General features: G+C 43.0%; 1 protein-coding gene across 1 annotated transcript in view; it reads right to left on the bottom strand.

Moving 5' to 3' along the window:
- Positions 1-20,010, bottom strand: part of NDNF (neuron derived neurotrophic factor) — a 29,621-nt gene extending 9,611 nt beyond the window's left edge. Inside the window, exon 1 of the mRNA XM_069459182.1 lies at positions 19,954-20,010. The gene's annotated coding sequence lies outside the window, so the exon portion shown is untranslated. The remainder of the gene's footprint in view (positions 1-19,953) is intronic.
- Between the last annotated feature and the right edge of the window lie 457 nt (positions 20,011-20,467).

The following is a 20,467-nucleotide window of genomic DNA, read 5'->3' as shown; positions in this document are numbered from 1 at the left end:
TGGTGTTATCCTATTACTGAGGAGATTAACTTTGTCTCAATCGAAATGTTCTGATGAATCAAGCACACAGACACTAATCTGAAACTCGGACATTGTTCATGTTGCCAAAAGCCTTCTTCACATTTGGCCCATGCCCTCCGATCCTGCCAAAACTGAAATGAGAAAAGAAAAATGACCTAAAGATTTGATACACCTCAATCTTCGCAAAATAGATTATTGTGACATGAGATAGTTTCATTCTTTGGAATGTCCATGTGTCCTAGATTAAAAGGAGAAATTATTTCTGAAATATAATTAGAGATTATTAGTGTGTTTTCTACTTATGAAGGTAGAGATGGGTTTGGGTACTGCAAAGTAAATAAATATATACGTATGTAGACATACATATTTTTTCGGTCAAAATATTTAGAAACACTATGAATCCAATTAGTTGATGCTGGAGTAAAGGTACATGAGTAGTAGTCCCCAAAGAAGCATCATTTCAATATAAAAACAGAATGTGTGCTGCCCCTCTCTGGTAAGCAGATAAGCACTACAGCGTAAGACACATATGTGGAGAACGGTTTTCTTTTCAATATTTGAGGACTTTGATGATGGGAGCTGTTTTCCCCCTCAACTCGCTCAGTTTTAAAAGAAATGCCAATGAATAGATATACAGCATTTGCGTTGTTCTGCAAGGAGTGGGGAGTCGAGCAAATGACGGATAACTAAAAATGTACAAATAATTCCAAGACATAATGTTCACCATCAGTTTCAACTTCTTATTCTATGGAGGAGCCTTCAGTGTAGTTAAATGGTCAAACTGACCTGGCATAGCCTTTTTCCACAAACCTGTGGGGATGCCTGTGAATCGTAAAATGGCCAATGGTAAGCAAAACAAAACATTAAAAGGAGCTTGGATAATTTGCCATTGTATCAATTAAATACCCAGGATGGCCACAAGAAGCACAGTGTACGTAAAAGACAATTAAACTTGCCCCAGGGTACCTGCGGCGGTTTCACCACTGTCATTTTGCAAAATTTATCTGCAATTACGTACGATCAACTAGTCAATTTACCAATCTTGGTTAAACCACAGGTTCACTTAGCGAACATACACATTTATTATTTGAAATTGTATAAATAACGATAATAAGTAAATAAGCCTGGTTAATTTTTTACTACTTAAAAATACATTAAATGGATTTAACCACAAATAACAATTGAGAATCCTGTCTTAGGAGTAAGGAAACATTTCAAACCGCTAGAAAGCTTGCCTTTAATATTTATAGACTGTTGCTTAGTTATGCTAGCTCACCAGTGCAAGGAATTTGCAAATTTAGTAAATGAAAGGTTCCTTTGGGTTTTCATATAATTGTGCAAGGCTCTCTGAATAGAAGGTATGATATATACGAAGTCATTATGACCTTTCTCAGCACTGTAGGCTCCTCAGAACAGCAGCCAACAGTCCTGCCTACCTGCGACAATACGTCAAAGCACATTCCCCCATCCCCTCCCCCCACCAACCACCACGGTCCCGTCAGTCACTTGCAGAAACATGAGCTTATTTGTCAAAGCTCTTATAGACATCACATATTATAAAACTTAAAATCAGATTCATCTGTATAAATACAACACAAAGGACACAATTAAAAAAAAAAAAAACATAGCATCATTAAGATTCACTTAAAAACTACCCAATGTGCCTAATCATGTGGAGGCTACAAAACTGAAATAAATTCACGATGGCCAAAAAGAAGGATGGGAATTCTGATTTACTTGGAGCAAATGCATCTGGAATAAATGAAATCCACTGTTTAATTACAGAGAGTGGAAAGTGCATGATTATAATTTAGTGAGAATAATTTCAAGGAATGGTCCGCCACAGAGATTTCTGTTACTTTCTTTTCCTTTTTAAGTGCAAATATTTAGTCTTTAGAATTTCTAATTTTAAACTCGAGGGCGTTTGTTTTTGTTTGGATCATTCATGCCACATCTGATAATAACTCTGAAGCATTTGATCTAACTGCAAAGAAGAAGAATGTAGCTTTGGTAGCAGGCGGGGTCCCTGGGTCCCCGTGTTTGCCGAGACTTGGCACTTTCCCCTTGGAATGCCCACCATTCGCCAGCTTGGACAAACAGAATCCCTCTAGGCAAAAATGCAGCAATAGAAAAAGCTGGATTCCCAAAAGTTGTTTTATCCTGTTGTCTTTTGCAAACAATGAAAATGTTGACTGAAGTTAGCTGGATGTTCTTAAAAATCCAAAAACCCCCTGATACAGTTAAAAATTTGAGAGAAATATATCGTATTCTGATCTTTCCATATTGAAAAGGGAGAAATAAAGCAGGTAGAAGTAAAGGGCTCTTGGTCTGCCCTAAGGAGTGGTTTCCGGCTCGTGCTAGGTGAGCCCTCATTGCCCCAGGTGAGCCGCGGAAAGACACCGACTTCCACCCAGCCCAGCGAGGGAGAGCTGACCTGACACACAGAACCCATGAGCTAACGCTCTCTAAATGCAGGCTGCCAGTACGTGATGGCGTGATTAGGAAGGGTTTTCGGGTTCATTATGCCAATAATCTGCGGATTGGGGGTTTCCACATGCATTTCAACCGCAATGACTCCAGCCTTCTCCAGCACTTCCCTAAATGGCTGCCAACTTTCATTCTGGAAGGAAATTAAATTAATATAAAAAAACATGAAATTAAAACATGCCAAGGAGCTGGATAAACTTTCCATTCTGTCATCCACTCCTCCCGACCCTCCCGGTGCAGAGTTCACGACAGGGCTGAGGTCAGGGGTCATCCTGTTTCAAAGGCTGGCCAAGCCTGCAGAAGGAGATCACTCGAAAGAGGATCAGACTTTCAAGTAAGTACCTTGGACTCCCACCATAACTCCTGCCCAAAGAACAATGAGTAACAGCAATGGCCAAAACAAATGCACCACAGATAGGAACAGTCTTTAATCCAGAAAGCCAGACCCACTGTATTTAAAGGAAGGAGTAGATCTCCCAAAATGCACCTGATAGGTGATTAGAAGATATCAAAAACAATGTATAAAATAACGCAAAGAAAAACGGGCACAAAATGCTGAATACCTTCTTCCTATCAAAATGCCATGTGACAAATGACGTAGCTGGGATAACTTCCACTGTCTTGGGAGAAACTGGTGACTGCTGGAAAAATGAAAGGCCCTCAGGGAACAATAATATGCTTGGATGCTTTCTTAGTTTGGCAACTAAGCCTTATTTCCTGTTGACCTGCCACAAAATGGAAATGCCTTCCTGTGCAATGTTCCCCAAAGCGGTTCACAAACTGCACACCTCATTCTCTACCGAAACCCAGCTACAACGGAGCATGGCACATGCCACAGCATTTAGCAACAGCACACACCACCCTGGAAGGCAACGCATGAATTGCCATGGCCAACAAACACTGAGTCCTCGCTGTACGTAGCACCTATAAATTAGATTTTTATAGTCATGTTAGCCAAGAATTGAATGACTCCATAGATTCCTTCGGATACCAAGAGCTAAATATGGCCCAAAGAGCTAACATCAAGAGAGTAACAGTTTGCCGAGAAATGACTCCGTACTTTAAACAGAAGTGGGCGATATGAGGGCTCAGAAGAAATATCTTAGCAATTTATAATCTGCTTATAAAGACAAAACTTATATATCCAGGTAGCAGAATCCAATAATGTCAGTATATTCACTCATTCATTATTTTTTCCTTCAAAGTCTGTGTAATGAGTCCCTGCTACACGCCAGGCACGCTTCTGGGGACAGCGATGACCTCATGAGGGGGACATTCTAGTGGGAGTGAGAGACAACACATAAACAGATACACAAATACGAAAACACTGGTAGCTGGTAGCTATGCAAAAATTAAAATAGGCTTGTGTGAAAGAGTGTGTGATTTCTTGGAGGAAATGACATTTATGCTAAGATCTGAATGACAACAGGAAGCCAGTGAAGCAAACGTATGGCAAAGAGCATTCTGGGGAGAGAAACGGCGGGTGCAAAGGCCCTGGGGTGGCACTAAGCTTGGGGTATTAACAAAAGGAAAAGGCATCAGAGAACAGAGTGGGAGAGAGGGAGAGGGAAAGGTAAAGTGCAGACCACATAGAGCCTTGCAACCATATTAAGGAGGCTGGATTATATTCTGAGTGTGATGGAAAGCCCTCGAATCCCAGCAGGGCCATGATACGATCTATGTTTCTTTAAGAATAACTTTGTCTATGGTGTAGAAAATGGATTTCAGGGAAACTGCAGAAATAAAAAACAACCTCATCTTTGTAAAAGCAAAAAGATCAGATGACGGCCACTGCAGTTGTGCAAGGTAGAGATGGTGGTGGCTTGGAGTTTGCAGAGGAGATGGAAACAATGCAGAGACCTGGGATGTGTTTTTCAGATGGCGGCCCAGAGCATGCAGGTGAGCTGTCGGCAGAAAGCGAGGAAAAGAGAGGAATCAAAAATAACACACTGACTATGGGAACACACATACAATAAAGTGATAAGACATAATGGAAGAAATCAGAGAGAAATAAAATTTGTCAGGCAGAATTTCCAGGTGGCATCAAATAAATTACGAATAGCGGGCCATTTTAGATGCCGTTTTACAAACTAGTTATTATACTTAATAAGGTGTCGGAGCAGAGGAGCAAAGAGGAAGGCGGTCTCTCCGTGTGATGAGAAACACAGAGCAGGAAAGGCCAAGGTGGAAAGTAGTAAGATGTGTGGTTAGAAAAATGAAAGTACTGACTCCCATTGTCACGGCGGGACATGGGCTTTGCCAGACGCAGGGAGGGCTGGTGTGACACACTGGAAACAGGCGGCAAGTACATCCCTGCCCCCCAAACCTGCTTCCTGGAACTTACGTTTCAAATGCAAGAATGCACAGTATTAGAGGCCAACTAATCTGTCAAGAGTACCTGGAGGAGGAATAAGTTCAAAGCCATATTTTAGTTCTGGAAAGTGGTAGTTTATAGCAAGTAAGAAGGAAACAGCATAAGAGAGACATACAGAAGTTATGAAGAAAATCTGACAAGAAAGTATTACTATTTGGCATACGTGACTGGGCATATTCATAAGCCGTGTCCAAATAAGATGATTAAAACCCGTGAGCCTTCCGACAAACACACACCTGCCAAAGTCATATAACTTAGGCTTCTAGGCACGTTTTGGGGAAGCAGCAGCATCCGTGGAGGAATCCTAAAGTCAACGGAATAATCGGGACTGCGGGGGGCTGCCCAGGCCTGAGCCACGAAGATGCAGACGGGGAGTTCACGGAGTGGACCAGACAGGCGAGAAACACGGGCTGAAGGAGAAAAGAAGTGACGGGCAGTGTCCTTAGATGGAAGCCACGCTGGGAAGTATCTCACCCTGAAGGAGAAAAATCAACAATCTCTTCATACATTTTATAGTACACACGTTAAGCGCTCATTAAATACGGATGAACTAATGGGCCAAACTGAATAATCACTCTATCTTCTGCCCTGAGATCATTACTGATTTTGTGTGTTAGTGACAGCAAGGATGAAACTGAAAACCAAAACCAGAATACTACAGCAGGAAAAAAAGTTTCTAAAAAACTGCCCAACTTTCCACTCTCCCATCAGCAACAACCTTGAATTTTTATACACTTCCCACCTATCTCGAGTCCTACGTACTGTCCTCTCAAAGGATCTTAAAAATTCAAAAGGCCGTTCTAGGTCTACTTACCACATTAACAAAACAAGGCACTTAAATGATTCAAGCTCGAAGATATTCCTGTTCTTAAGACAAATCTGGTTTTAAAAACTGCCTTGGCGGTTCTGCCAGTTCTGTCTGCTAAACATCTGGGCTGCACCCTCCCTAAAGTCTGGATCAAAGAAATCTTTTATAACCTAGTTCCTAGTGACGTAACAAGCAGCGATACCACCAGGGAGGCAGTGACAGCAGAAGCTTTTCAAAGAGCCGGCATGGCGGGACGGGAGAGCTCACGGCTGACGCGGCAACTGTTGCCAGCAAACAACACGTGTGCAGATCGTGAGCCTGCAGAGCCTGTGCTCGTGGGTTAGAGACATGATGGACAAGCAAACAAGGAAATGCAGTTGATATACTGATTCCAGAGAGCAGTGAGCACCATAAGGAAAACCACACTGGCTGAGAGGCTGGAGGGGAATCACGGAGACAGGGTGGGCTGGGGGAGAAGGAGCTCTTCTAGGCCAAGTGGTCAGAGACAGCCTCTCCGAGGAAGCAACATTTCAGCAGAGACTCGGATAAAAAGTGAGCCCTCCAGAGCCGCAGGATGTTAGAACCAGAGGGGTCGTTTCACAGTTGAGGACACTGAGGACGAGAGAGGGGAAGGACAGGGTCCAGGCCTGGGAAGCTGCCTCACCTGTGGGCTAACCGCAACCATCAGCCGTGAGGAGGGTCACACTGCCAAGCCGCAGGGACCAGGACACGGGCACCGGCTCAGTGTGGCCTGGCAGTGGCGTGCCGTGAGGGACAACCAGCCGGTGCTCGGCCCAGGGAGGATGGCAGAGGCTTGGAGGCTCCTCGTCAGATGAGAGACGTACCAGAGATCCGGCCCAGCTGGTCCTAGTGTCCAGCATGGCTTTCGAGGGATGGAGGCCGAGCTCGGCAAGGCAGAGACTTACCTAGCCAGGCCGTTACACCGAGGGACGGAGCTTGAAAGTGGGGGGGGGGGGGGACGGTGTCCCGACAGAGGAAGGATGCTCCCTACTTTCCCAAGTGACAAACAACAAAAAAAGAGTGCCATAAAATCTCCGGGGAGAGTCTTACCAGGATTGTGGCAGGGTGGTGTTTACTTAGACGATATGTTATCTGAGCTCTCCCTGGACACTGTCAGCAAGTCAACTGGCGTTTACCAAGTGCCCACTGCGAGTCCCCTGGAAGCCCCCGGAGGCCGATAAGGTGGAATCAGAGTCCTCTGGTGAAACCTGAGACTTTGTTTCTTATGGTACTTCATCTTATTTGAATTATATTTTTTTAAGTACATTTTTTCTCGTGCCTATAGAGAAGATCTCCACGAGGCTTACATGACATAAGTTTAGGAGCAGAAATTACTCTTCACCTAACTTTAGGTCACCTATGCAGCTGTTTTTAGTCTCCTAGCATAAAGTAGGCACCAGGTAAATATTTGCTGAATTATACTGCTTTCAAGAAGCTACTAGCAGAGAGCAAAAGCAGTCTGACATACGGTATAAGGATGCCTCTTTTCCTGGTATGGATAAACACGGGGCATTACTCAGGAGGGGCTCCTCCCTCTGAAAACGTGTAAATTTTGACCTGGTTGGGATACATTCTGATCTGAGAGCAGGCATGGTATAGAATAGTGCTTCTCAACCCTTAAGGCGCACACAAATCACCCAGTTTTTCCATTAAAATGCAGGTTCTTGTTCCATGGGTCTGGGGTGGGTCTTGAAAACGGTCCCTTTCTGACAAGCGCCTGGGAGACGTGGACCCGACAGTTCACGGACTGCACTTGGAATAGCCGGGTTATATGGCTTTGCCGCTTCCAACCCTAGTATTCTCATGCATTTTTATTTTCAAACTCCCCAAATACTAAGACCTATCACCTGATAGTAGCAGCACTACGATTTTCACCTCCAGCACTTCGGTTGTTCAAACATTCCGATCTCTAATTTTCATTCATTACCAACGTTTAATATTTAATATTTTAGACATCTATTTAGGGAGAGGAGTGGATGAAATAGAGATTGTCCGTATCCTTTCTTCCTTTTTTTAAGAGAACTATTATTATGGCCACATTATTTCACAGTGATCTCTTTTCTCTACCTTATTTACATAAAAGAGAAGTCCATTCCCTCTGAGTAGTTCGTGTTTCTCTTAAAGCCCAGTAATGGACCAGTGGACCATTCAAGAGACAAGATTCAAAGTTACACCAAAGTTTCTAACTTGTTCACATACTTCACGGAGTTTGGAAAAACACTAATAAATAAAATGCTATCAAGAAGACACCATTCATTACTACCACAGAATAACAAATACCACAGATTAAAAAAGCGATGCTTCATTCCATGGGCCTAATCTCATATTTTCCCAAATAGCTGATGGTTCTTAAGCTTCACCTTCTCCAAGAAGTTTTTCTGATGTGTCAGCACTAAAGCCTGTCTATCACCAAAGAGAATTTGTGGTGGCTTCCAGTGCCAAAGCACATGACATAACCAAAGTAGTAATTTAAAAATAACTATAATAAAGGTAATATGATCTATAGATAGATGAGTGAGTAGATACACCAGGGATCTTAAATAGTTAAAATGGTTAAACCCTTTCCATGCCCTAGAAATATTCTTATTTCCAGAAAAAAAAAAAAAGAAGAAAAAAGGAGAAGGTATACAAGTATGTAGTGGTTATGTTTTAGCAAAAAGAAATAATTTAAAATTCAAATATGTATTTATTCTACCAGCCCTCTTATCTAAGCACCGCCCCCCCCCCAAAAACAAACAAAGACACATCTTTGGAAAGATTAGATAATATTCTCCAAAGACACTGGTTCCTAACAATCTAGTAATTTGGAGAACCCAGCAGAAAGCATAGTTAACACATCACTTCCCTTTTTATTCCCTCTCATTCTCTCCTAGCTCATGTGTCTCAAGGTCTCAGGTGAGCTCTTCCCACATCTTAGCTTCCTGTCAATTCAGGATTGAATGTTCTTGCCAACACCTGAATTTAATTTTTGGTCTGCTCTTCACTCTTTTCCATCCTCTACTATCAAGCAATTTTTATTTTTTTCATTCATTCATTCAAATTTTGGTACAGGTAAAAGGCTGTCAAAGCAAAACAAAAAAAGATCACTTAGAGTAAGAAGATCTGAGTTGAAGAAGTCCTTATCAAACCATTATCGCATTATCTGCTTTTGTACTTTGAGTGAGTCTTTTAATCTCTTTCAATCTCAATTACCTCATCTACAAAATGAAGACAATTATTCCCAGGATTGTTATAAGATTAAATGAAATAATGATGTGAGTGCTCTTTTAAAACTAAAAAGGTTCTATTTATCTTCAAATGGTGTAGGCCAGTTTCTCAAACTGGTTGCAAAATTTTATTCAACAGCAAAAGACATGTTTCGACTTGCTCTTAAAACGGAGATAGGAGTTCCAGCATCAGATTATTCTATCCTTATTCACCTAACCGCTAAGGTGAGAGGTTAGGACCCTATTCAAGTAGAGACTGACTAGAAAGAACAACAAAGGAAAGGCCACGATGTTGGATTTTTAAAAACAATCACATCAACAACAGTCAACTCTTAATATTTTTTAGCTTTGCTACACTGTATCTGAAGACATCAGTGTTGTTTAATAAGCAGAACTGGATTAGAACTGGTTCAAAGGTGAGCCCGCTCAGGCTCCTTAGGCGCTTTCTAGTGAAGGATTTCAGAGGCACGTGTTGAGATTAACGCACGGAGGATCAGCATCAGCTCCTGGGTTGTTCTGCATTATTATCTCTGGATTAAGAGATGATGAAAGAAAAGGACACTTTCAAAAGGCAGACGGTGAAGACAGACCCCACAGTCATTTTTAATAATGCGTTTACAGCAAATTATGATGAAATGATACAAGCAATATAAACCTACAGCAATTACAGAGATGACAAACCACAAACACTGACCTAGTGTGGGAATTCAGACCCACAATTATATCATCCTTCTCCCCGCAAGGAAGTAAGATACACAGTTAGGTGTGGTTTGTTTTGTTTTGTTTTTTTTAAAAGAAGCGCTAAGGAAAAAGTTGCAGCTGGTGAGTGTTGGGGTCCATAGTGTTCCATGGTCGTTACACAAAATAGAGGCTGCTGCCAAGAGAAAAAGAGGTTTTAAAACTGCCTGGTTGTTGTCATTGCTTTGCAAATGTGTGAATAAACTTTAAATGTAGAGATTTTTTTTTTTTTTAAATTACAGATTGAATTTGGTGGCTGGAGTATTAATACAGGTGTATAAATACTTTTACGGTCTGAACTTATTTTTTCTTATATTTTAAAGGGCTTTAAGCTTTTAGAATATTTGGAATATCCTTGTATATATGTCTATGATAGTTCCCCTTATGTCACTGAAACATACAGTTTCATTCAATATTTTGAAATAATCCATTTTAAAAATCTTAGGCTGATCTAACTTCACCTCTTACCTCTCGAGAATGCCATATAATTAATGGAATAATGTAATAACTGTGTAGGTGAATTACCACTAATTATTACTAATTTCAAAAGGGATTCTGCAACTCATTGATTTTTCAGTGATACAGCTACCACACGTAATTGGAATATGTTTAAATATCATGGGTTATGGGTCTGTAATAAACTTATAACTTACTTTTTTAATCCCCAATTTTCTTATTAGGCTCTACTTACTGACGAAAATGTTTTTATTTTTTCTTTTATCAGGTAACTTGTTTCCAAGGTATGGTAAAGGCTCTATTACATGTGTGTGCAGAAAGAGAGAGAGCTCAAACTCAACACACAGCATATCCTAGAACATTTTAACACCCAGATTTGAATGGCTGGTCAGTCGGACTAATCAAGAGGGCTAAAGAAAGAAAAAGGGATTTGATTTCAAGAGATGATCTCATAGCTATAAGTAGGCTTAAGAAAGCAAACTGATAATCGAGCTTGCCTTTTATGATTGGAGCAGAATTTGTGCGAATGGCGGCAGGGGCTGTGGGGAGGCCTGGGGAGGTTTACGTCAGAACCTACACACATTCCAAGATGGAAACTCTATTATACTTTCCATGATTTCTCTACTGAAAAAGACTAACCTTCTGGAAGGACAGATGTGAGGCATTGTCTGTTTATCACTGGTAGCCCTTAGCGCCATTTAGAACTAGAGTGTTTTTACTCTCAAAGAGAAATTGTTTCTGCTTCACCCTTAAATAATGATTTAAAAGTGGAAAAGTTTAATGGTTTCCTCTAAAAATTCTCTATTAGCTAACTATTACCTAAAAACAAACAGTGCACAGGAAGCCTAGAATTATGGTCTTGTGGATGAAGGCTACATAAATGATACTCAGAATCATTAAATTGCAAAAAACATTCTAAGCAAATTGGGTCCATGCAAATGAATTTGGCAATTAATCTCAACTTAAAATTTTTAGAAATTTTCATCAATTTTGCTTCTGAAACCAAAAACTTATGACTTTATTTAAAAAGTTTCTGCAAGTTTAGGTAAGTCTCTTCACTAAAATGTAGTGCCAGGTTTCTCAGGAGGAGGAGGACACAACATCTTCCTCACTGGCTTGCTCTGAGGATTAAGGAAAATGATGGATGTGGAAGACCTATAACAATCGATGGTTATATAAAGTTACAATATTATTAAAAGTCATTTCCATTTCTGTTATAAAATTCAAAGCACAGAAACAACTTTAACATCAGTTAATAACTAACTTAACTGAAAAGCAATAAGATTTCAAAGAAAAACTTTAAAATGTAACACAGCTGATATGGTTTGGATGTTTGGCTCCTCCAAATCTCACGATAAAATCTGACCCCCGGTGTTGGATGGGGGGCCCGATGGGGGGTGCCTGGGTCCTGTGCTGGTCCCCTCAGGAGTGGCCTGGTGCCCTCTTGGCAATAATGAGTAAGGTCTCCCTTTATGAATTCCCGAGAGAGCTGGTTGTGTCTAGGAGCCTGGCGCCTCCTCCTCCCTCTCTTGCCATGTGACACACCTGCTCCCCCTCACCTTCCGCCTTGACGGGAAGCTACCTGAAGCCCCCCTGAAGCCCCCACCAGGAGCAGCTGCTGGTGCAATGCTTCTTGTACAGCCTGAAGAAGCAGGAGCCCAATAAACCTCTTCTCTTTATAAATTACCCAGCCTCAGGGATTCCTTTATAACAACGCAAAATGGACTAATATGATGATATACATGAAAAGCGCTGGGAAGCATTTTTTGAACTCTCAGAATACTGAAATTTTCAGAACATAGTGGCATATAATATCTATTGATAACAGAGGAATTATGAAATGCTCATTATACAAATAACTAAGAATACTCCCGACAACAGTGACTAGTTTATGTGGGAAATTTTTCAGCTTCCTGCTCAACTCCTTTCAAGACCTCTCATTCTATAATGTATTATCTATACTGTGGTCTTCAAACCTCTTAGAACTGTGATTTAAAAATATATATATCAATATGGAATGTATAAAATACTTAAAGGCAATCTATACTGGGATGAGTATCATAATTATAATCAATGAAATTGTACATTTCGAATCTTTTTCAGGTTAATATCAGTGGTGTTTTGTGAACAGGGCTAATAAGACTGTCACTATTGTTATTATTATTACTACTTTATTTTTTCTAGATGGGACCTTGCCATGTTGCCCAGGCTGGAGCACAGTGGCCATTCACAGTTGCGATCATAAGGCAACACAGCCTTGAACTGCTGGGCTCAAGCAACTCTCCTGCCTCTGCCTCCCAAGTGATGGGGTCTATAGGCACGTGCCATCACGCCCAGCAGAATGTCATTATTTGTACTTCAGAGAAGCTGTCACCATTTCCATTTTTTGTTGTTCCACGACTATCTGATATGCTGAGTAAGACTGTGCCTTTGTTAGTTTGTTTATTAATAGTCATACAACTTAATTTCATTATTTATACATAAAAGTGAATATAAATATTAATAGATCTTCTGCTATTTCCTTCTTACACTATAATGAGGCATCTTGTCCACCACAATGAAACAAAGAGGACACTCCCTTTCAGAGACCTTTGTTTTACAAGGCTGGTGCTGTCAGAAGCTGGATACCTACTCCGTATGATTTCAGAGGCAATGGGAAATTTCCACCACAATTGTTTAAAAAGAGTACCTCATATCTTTCATTGTATCGTACTTAAAAGACAAGTTTTTAAATGCAAATATTCACTGGGCCTAACCTTGCAAAGTTAACCTCAAATGCACTTTCTATTTCCTGGACATCAAAATTTTAAATCTTTAATTCACACCAAGGCATAATGAGGATGGGTTACATGATTTGTGGGGCCCAGGGCAAGACCTCTTGTTCAAAAATTAGGAATTTTGTCAAGATAGTGACACCAGAGCATTCAGTCAAGCCCCAGGTCCCTCTAAGAGTGGCTCATGAAGCTGACCCAGGACATAACTTATACTTTTATAATATAAAAAACTGAGAATTATCAGGGGAAGAGAATAAAGAGCAGGTATATACTAAAGGTGGACTGTCCCAAAAAGTAGAGCCTAGAGGATATAAATATATGTATACACATACATACATACACACATGCACATATATATAGATATATCACCCCTCTCTAAAATTTTGTCTTAAGCTGGCCTCATGCCTATCTGGCTTTATCTAGCTATTAACATATCCTGGTAATATGTTAGCTGATATCAGTTTATCCGTTTCCCATGGCAGGGCTATTTTCATATTTATAGGGGACAATAAAAAAATTACTTTAAAAGTAAAGGAAAAATCATTTTTCAGGTAGTCTTTTAGTACCCTGAGAAGCCCAGGTAACATTTGGGGGCAGGGTGGCTTCCCTGGTATCTCCCAGGCCATCTCTCCTGTGACCCACCTGTTACTTCATCTGCTAGTATGGTGAATCTTGCTCCTGCGATCATTAATTAGAGGGGCACAGTTTTGTCTCCATTTAGAGGTAGTTTTATTTTTCCATAAAAAAGTATGTGCTATTTTCATAGCACATTTTCACAAACTTTGACAGATCACCCATAGAACTAACAATATCAGAGACTCAGGGAAGCAAAGAGATAAACAATTGCTGTCCTTTTCCAGTTTGCCAGGTGTTCTAGCTAGCAAACTCTGTTACCACTGTTGGCAACAAATGCCTCTTCAATTACAGGATCCAATTACTTGTGAATCCAAATTTGAAGCTTTTAATAGTATCAATGAATTTTAGTGAATGCTATAATTTAATATGAAATTATAACATTGAGGGCTATCAACATACACATAATATTTAGATCTACATCATGATATTTATATATACATGCTAGTGTTATTATGCATAAAAAGGTATCTATATGTTTTCTAATGTATTTTTTTTAACAAAATTACTCAAATGGATCAAATATGTTTATGTTTGTGTGGGTTTTTTTATATGACTGATAATTCAACAAGAAATGTATTTCATCACTGGATAAAATGCATAATGTTCCACTTGGCAATGCCTACAAGCTTAGTGTACAGATGAATTAAACTCAGTCATCAAAGCCATCTCCAAGTTGTATGTGGATTACTATGGTTTACTTTTCACTACAATGTGCTGTCAATTGTAACCATCTACATTCCAGTAGGCACCTAACACCACAGCATCTAACTTGAAGAAAGCAATCCAAAGCAAATCAGGCCCTTTTACACTAGCTTTTCTCTCTTAAACACAATATCGGTATTTTCAAGAAAGTACCACAATGCCACCCCCTCATTTTGTTTGCCAACTGTCTGGATACAGTATTGTCTGTGTTGCATATACTAACTTGTTCATAGTTCCTCTATTATAATTTGTAAAAATAGTCATGGTGATTTCAAGAACAAGATATCACACTTTACAGGTATTTCTAATCATGAGTTCAGATTTTACTGCTTATTTGCAAAAACATTAAATTTCCATCTCATATTTTATGTACATCTGTATATGTAAGGACATTGCTTCAGAAAAGAAGATATAGTTATGGTGATTTTTAGTTGTTGATAAAAAATACATTTGAGTATAGTCCAATTTTTGGCTATGTCTTCAGATTGTGGAATATATGTTCTCTGAGCACACAGCTGGAAGAAGAGGGTGTTTACCTTGATATCCTCTTAGAGAGAAGAAACACTGACAGAAACTTGTACAGTCTCCATTTATTTCAGCTCGTCACCACTATTTGTGGTATCAGCTGAAATCATTCCCATTAGACATGCATGGATGTTGTTAACTCCATTTTTGTAATTTGGTTATTACATTTAAACGTCTCCATCCTGCCAAGAGAGTGTCTAAAGAGTTCCGCTCAAATGAGTTGACTTCTAATCATCTATAATCATGTTTTTATCAAGTTCTTTCCAAACTTCATATAACCCCATTATTTCTAAAAATGTTTTTATTTTCTCACAACTATAAAAAGGAAACAAATTATTTCAAAAGAAGAATTAAAAGAGACATTTGGTAAATTAACTATTTATACTACTACCTCCATCCATATTTTTTTAGATTCATTTCAGTTTTCATAAGTGAAACTAAAAATACTTCAGATAACTATAGGAAACATTAAATATGTGTCATGTTCAAATTTGGTACAGGAAAAAATTAACAAATGAAAACCAAGACTCATTCACTAATTTACTAAAATAAATCAGCTTCCAAAGGATCCGGAAATTATTGAAGGAATAATGACACGTAATCTTGGAAGTTTCTATACTTTTCTTATAAACATGAGGTCTCTGGACTTTAAAGTGAAGTTTAAATCAAATCTAACTCAATAAGTTCCCTGAAAAAAATTGACATTGTAATAGGACCCAATACCCCTGTTCTGTGGTCAAATCTGTCTCTTCATTCCAAAAGGAAAAATCTACAGAAACGTATTGCTAGCTGGCTTTTTACTCCATATTGATCAAATTCTCTATCCTTAATTTTTAAAATGTAAAGCAAGCAACTCCTTTTTTTATTTGTGAGGGGATTAATAGCATATATTTCATGTTTTCCAAATATTTTAAAGGACTAAAATTCATGTATTTGTTGGTGTGCAGTTTTTAGTAAAATACCAAAAGGAAACAAAGGTGTGGATATTACATCCTTGGGTTATGTGTTTAGGAAGTAAGCAGCCAAGAATCCTGCTTTTGGCACTGGCTGGGGCACTCATGAGCTATGGAACAGCAAATGCCAGGTGTCATTTCAGAAGTTGCAAGAAATACAGGAAATACATGCATCCAAGCAAACACAGACTCAAACTGAAATGGTGTGGTTTTTTCCCAAAAATATAACTGAATTTATAGTCAACATACCACTATATGATACAATAAAATATTAGCATTTTTATTTTTCCATGTCATACTCTGTCATTTGTTTTAATGACAATGAAGTATGTATTGTTCTTCCTGGGTGGAAATAAACATGGAAGCGTGACGGCATGCAGGCATGCATCCTAGATGTCATTTAATTTTGCACTTGTAATACAATGGAAAAATAAAGCAGAATTTATCCTGACTTCAAGGCACGAAATGCAAAGTATTTTTAAAAGGAGTATTTAGTAGATACTGGAGGACTTTGACTTTAAAATCAGTTTTCAAGGCAAAACTCCTAGAAAGGAGTATATATCAGTAGTTACCAGGAATTGGGTTAAGGGCAGAGGACGACATCAAAGAGGTATAGCGTGAGAGAATTTTTAGAGTGATAGAATTATCTATAGCATAACTATGATGGTGGACACATCATTCTTCACATTTGTCAAAACTCACAGAACCTACACCACAAAGAATGAATTTTACTGTACATAAATTAAAAATAAAATACAAAATAATTTTTAAAAAATAAAAATTTAAAATAAAATCAGCTTTCAAAGCAAAGATTTGGTGTGGTTTACTATTTATTATTCAGCTATGCTGTGGCTTCTACTAAATGACTATGAACCAACAGGGGAAGAATAAATTACGTTCTTCAGAATAATCCTTCCAAATAAACATTTATAAGGTCGAGCTGTTATTTCAAGGTCAAATGAATTAGCTGGATTATTTTTGTTGGTTATGCTTGCCTGTGACCCACAGATGACTACGGGATATACTTTCTTCCTAATCATTAGCTCGTGGCGACTGACTCTGGCAGGGTTCAATCCACGACCAGCTGCTGCTGTGGGCGCCTGGCTCCCCCAAGCTAAGGCTGACAAGAAGACAGAAAAAGTGGGAGCGAGCACCGGTTGGTCACTGGTATCAACCTCCTTATCACGGAGAAACTCAGGAAGGGAGATTAAAATCGTTTTAATCAGCACGTAGTATGTGCAATTCACACACTGCTCCCAGGCTTTCTGATAATTCAGGTGCAATCATTCCATTTCCAATATCTGCTCATCCATCGTATCAACATAATATGTTCTAACAACAATGGCAAGAAAAACACTCAGTTTTAAAATAAAAATGCTGACCTCTGGATAGGCTGAACAGAACTGCTATAGAAATAAATACAGGAAGATAACAACACATACACTTCATTTCTACACCCCCCTTCATTTTAAAACAGTTTGTTAGAGTTTTAGAACATATTTTTCCCCCTACCAGAGAGTCTCCTTGGTGAGTCCAAGTGAGAAAACTGAACTCTGAATCGCCAAGGTTCATAAAGCCAATCGAAAAAGCCTCTTGCCGTGATCGCATAGTGGTTAGGACTCTGAGCTGTTAAAAAGTCTTTGCATGAAGTCATCTGAGGACCGACCCACTGTGGCTACTTCCAACGCACCATACCCGCTGCACGACACTGCAAAGGCTGTGACATCAGTTTTGACTCTTTAACGTTCATACTTTATCACATGAACGTCAAACAGACCCAGGACAAATAAACTGAGGATAGGGGCTTCCCTTAGTCTTAGAAGAGTACTTTCCAATTATATATTTTGTTAACATCTTAAGAGATAAAAGCTGTATCTGCAAGTGATTAAAAGATGTTTTATATTCATGGTTTGATTTCTGCTCAAATAAATGCGTAATTTAAACCACACATAACTCATAGCAATTTAGGCCTATTACAGAGTTCTAGCTTCTTTTTTATGATACTTACTAATTAAAACAGAGTGTTACTGCCATGCTGAGCCTGAGTCTTTGACATACAGGCTTAATGAATAAAATGTCCTGACACACAAATGAAAACAACGATGCAGGCAAGGCTGCAAGCTGTTATGTTTCAAGCGTGTGGTAAAGATTAAGGACATTCACCAAAGTTAAGAACTGTGCAGAGAAGGGACTCGAAATTTCCTTCCTTAAAGAAAGAAGTAAAGGATTTTTGAGAGAAATCTGAAATAGTCCTAATTTCGCTAACTTCTTGGCCCCTCGTTCCCAGTTGTCCCCTCACCCCCTCCAGGAATTTAAACTCATAAGCGTCACTTTTGAAGAATAAGGGGTATTTTAATATCATCCTGAACATAGGTTTAGATTGAAAATGGGAATTGGGACCATAATTAATTACGTTGCCAAGATGTTTAAACTTTAAGCAGACAGACTGAGGCAAATGACATTTCATAAAGAGTACAACCTTCTAAAAGTTCAAGGATTAAAAGTCTGGTAAAATGACAGCACCTTTCTGACATGTGATTCATCCCATATGCAGAAGCAGCGTGAGGAATTAATGCCGTTTTGGCGTTTTCACTTTCTGAAACCACCGTCGTGAGAGACTGACGTGCAATCGAGTATAGACACGAGTCCTCGGCGAGGGTTATGTATGGCCTTCTTGTCACGCTCAGTGAACGGTGATGAACGATCACAAACGCCGCTCGCCCTCGCTCCCCTCTGCTCCACACACACAGCGTCCTCCGTCACTTCTTCCAGGAAAACACAACAGTTGGATCCACCAAACCCTCCGCAACTGCCCCCTCGGAAAGGAGGTTTTCTCTCCCCTTCTGGGCGCCCGGGGAGGGCTCTGCGTGTCTGCAGGGGCGGAGAGCGGAGCAGGCCCCATTTATTTCCACCGACGACTCCCCGGTCCCCCGGCGCTCGGGGAGGGGGCAGGGGGACGGGGAGGGGGCAGGGAGACGGGGGAGGGGGCGGGGGGGGAGAGGAGGAGGAGGGGGGGAGGGGGAGAGGGAGGGAGGAAGAGCGGAGATTCCCTCCTTCGGAGGAGAAAGAGGGTGCAGGACGCGAGGAGGAGGAGGACGGGTGCGGGGGAGGAGAGAGCCGCGTGTCCGCCGAGACCCTCTAAACGGAATCGCAGATCGTCCCCTGCCGTCCGGCGGCACCGTCAGATCAGCCGCGAACGGACCCACCAACCCCACGAAGTGGCTAAAAACTCTGCAAAACGCACACACAGACGTTTGCTCAGGTTCATTTCCCGCTCCAGGTCTCGGTTTCCGGGAGCCGCTCGTGCCCGGAGCCAGGGTGGGCAGCGCCCCCGCGGGGGCCGCGCCGGGCGCAGGGGCAGCTCGGCGCCAGCGGGCGGGGCCGGTGCGGGGCCGATGCGGGGCGGTGCGGGACCGGTGCGGGACGCTCGCCCCTGCCCGGGCCGGGTGCGGGGAGGAAGGGCGCGCGAGCAGACGACACCGCACCCCACCTCGAGCAGCTCGCGACGTGCCCCAGGGAAACAGCCGGGACCCGGAGCCGCGGGCTCGGCCCCGCGTGTCCCCGCCAGGAGGAAAGGTGGCGCGGCCAGCGCGCCCCGACCCGCGCACGGACGGCCGAGGCCGCGACGCCGGGGCGCCCCGGCTGCGGCGGGAGGGTCCCACCGGGGGCGGCTTTGCCCTCGGAGCAGAAGTGCGAGCCGGCCCCAGGCCACCCGCTCGGCCCGGGCAAGTTCCTCTGACGCCGCCGCCCACGGCGCCGGGCACGACGCGGACCCGCAGCGGGGTCCGCCGCGCGAGGCCGACCGAGCCCCCCGGGCCGCCGTCGGGAGCCGCGCGCCGCCCGACCTCGCGCCTTTCGCCCCACGCGGCCGCCCCCCGCGGGACCCCGGCCCCGCAGACCTTCCCGCGGGCCTGGAGCGGGAGGCACGGCCCTCCCGGCGGGCGGGGGTGAAGGGTCCGCGGCTTCCCGGACCCCGCCGCACCCCGGGTCCCGGTCCCCGCGCCTTCCCCGCCAGCGCGACGTCCGCCCGCCGCCTACCGTTTCTCGGGCCGCCCAGCCACGAAGGCAGCCTGAAAAGCCGAGGGAAACCCGCTCCGCACGCCGCCTGCCCGCAGCTCTCGGGATCCGCGCCCTCGGGAGCCTCGCCGGGCCCTTCCGACTCGGGGGGCCGCGCCCCGACCCCCGTCCCGCAGGAGCCCGCGAGCGCGAACGCCCGTGTGCCGGGCCGGTCTGCGTTCCTGTCGCCGCTTACCTCAGAGATCCGTTTGTTCTCCCAGGGGGAGGCGGAGAGCGCCCGCCCTGAGGTGCGGTGCGAACAGCCCACGTCCCCGACCGGCCGAGATGCCCAGCGCCGGGGGCCGGGAACCACGGAGACCGGGGGGCGGGGGCGGAGCAGGGAAAAGCGAGAAATCCCGTCGGCCGAAGCGTCCCAACTTCGCGGCCGGCACAGCAAACTTCAAAGGCGGGCAAGGGCGGGCGGCGGGCGGCCGCCGAAGTTGCCGCGAAGTGAAGCCGGGAGCCGCGCGGGCCGGGGAGTCCCGGGCAGAGCTGGGGAGCGGCGGGAGGTCCTTTTAAAAGGCGGGGAGCGTGCGGGGACCGGGCGGCGGGACGATGCCGGGCGGCGGGCCGGGCTGGCGCGGCGGGAGCGCGGGCGGCGGCGGGCGCGCGGCTCGGTTCGCTCCGCAGTCTGGCGGCTCCGAGCGGGGAGTGTGTGTTCGCTCCGAGTGTCACCGCTGAGCCCGGAGCCTCCCCCTCCCAGCCCCGGC

Source organism: Eulemur rufifrons, chromosome 26, assembly GCF_041146395.1.
Source record: "Eulemur rufifrons isolate Redbay chromosome 26, OSU_ERuf_1, whole genome shotgun sequence".
NCBI classification, from domain to species: Eukaryota; Metazoa; Chordata; class Mammalia; order Primates; family Lemuridae; genus Eulemur; species Eulemur rufifrons.
This window is presented reverse-complemented; position numbering and strand designations above follow the sequence as displayed.